The following is a 1,813-nucleotide window of genomic DNA, read 5'->3' on the forward strand; positions in this document are numbered from 1 at the left end:
TCTACCTGCATTATTTCTGTTGGGCGTAGCACAATACAATGTTATGGGAGGTTCACTCTCAGGTGCTTAGAATTCTGTTGTTATGATTGGTTGGTTTGGCCACTCTGCCAAGCTCAAAAGGAGGCCTCCTAGAGGCAGAACTCTCTCTGACTGCTGGTTGAGGAAGACGTGCTGCTGAAAAAGACATGTGCTCCTGAAAGAGACATGTGCTGCTGGGAAAGAGACGCAAGAGACGCATTGCTGAGTAAGACACCGAGGGACATGCACTGCTGGGGGAGAGACTGTGAGAGACTTGTCTGAGAGACGGTGGGCTGGGAGGGAGACTGAGCGTTTTTTCCTGAACTTAAATTGTAGTCTGGTGCTCCCCTAATAAACCTCATAATCTATGAGTTCTGTGTGGCCACTGCAGCGAATTATTGAACCCAGGAAAAAGGTGATGGGTGCTTTGGGAGGAACGGTTGGAGAAAAGGGCTGGAAGGAGGCAGCATGTCTGGCCTCGCAGGAATAGGCCTTGGGCTATTGATGGTGATTCTGTCTTCCTCTTGTGGGATTAGAGGATTCAGAACATGTGGCCTCCTTGCCCTTTTTGCAATGCCAATGCCCATAAACGTCAGACTATTGTGACTTCTGCTTTGACTCTACTGTCCATTAGGGTAACCAAGCCCACCTTGTCTTTGTTGATTAAGCGCTGCCACTTAGCCCCTACTGCCACAGAGTCCTATCAGCCCTATTCTAGGTATTTTAATTCAATTAAGGCAGTTCCCATTGTCGAATGTGACTTACATAAATTAGCAACCATGGCAATCTTCAAGGATGTTGATTTCCCTTCACAAATTGGTTCCTCACTGTTCTACTAAAAAGTGTGTTCTCTGGGCACTCCACATGTGGGTCTGTGGGTCTAACCTGATAAATCCACTCTAACTTGGCAATTTTCCTAATCCTTTGATTATCTCCTTCCACCGTATATAGAAGGCAGGTCTGGTACTCCAACATGACTTAGTGTACGCCACTGCATAATCAGTAAACCAACCAAATAAACTATCAGATCCTTTCCTAACTTCTGAAGCTGAAACACTTAATGAATAATCTGTGCTTAGCAGGCCCAAATCAATACACTCAGACTGACCCAACTTTATATTTCTTGCCACCATCATCCCAGAGCCTTCATAGTAATTCCCACACACATTCTCCAAGTTTCTGCTCGTACACATTAGCAAAAGCAAGCTGTTCTTTTGAAGTATAGAGTATCTCTTCTTCAGTCACACTTTGTACTTCACTTTTTGGGGCTGGATGGGACTTAAATCTTGTTGTAGGTCTAGAAGCAACATAGGTGGTGTGAGTGGATTCTGGGAACATTCAACCATGTCCCAGACAATGCCCCAGAAGCCACCCCAGCTGGTATCTCAAACAATGACTTAGGAGGCACAGCTGGGTTAAACTCAGCAAAAGAGGGGTAAGAGGGCTGGTTCAGCTGACAAGGATGAGTCAGTGGAATTTAGGGGCTCAATGTCCCCAGCTTCCTGATTATCTGCCTGTATGTCCCTGTCTCAAGTTCCAATATCTCATTTCTTCCCAATCACGGCTCTCACTTTAACTTCAGACCATCTCAGGCTGGTAATTCAACGGGCATTGTAATTCAGCTACTCTTATGAGAAGAATCTGGGTTTGGTTTTCAACAATATCAGTTGTTACTATAAGAAATAAGGCTTTCTTGGAGGCGGGGCAAGATGGCGGACTAGGCAGAAGGATTGCACAGACCCTCTTCAACAAAGAAAAGGGAAACCAATTAACACAGACACAGAAGATAATCTTG

Source organism: Orycteropus afer, unplaced genomic scaffold (genome assembly GCF_000298275.1).
Source record: "Orycteropus afer afer isolate SDZICR_OR568_19922 unplaced genomic scaffold, OryAfe1.0 scaffold00099, whole genome shotgun sequence".
Lineage (NCBI taxonomy): Eukaryota > Metazoa > Chordata > Mammalia > Tubulidentata > Orycteropodidae > Orycteropus > Orycteropus afer.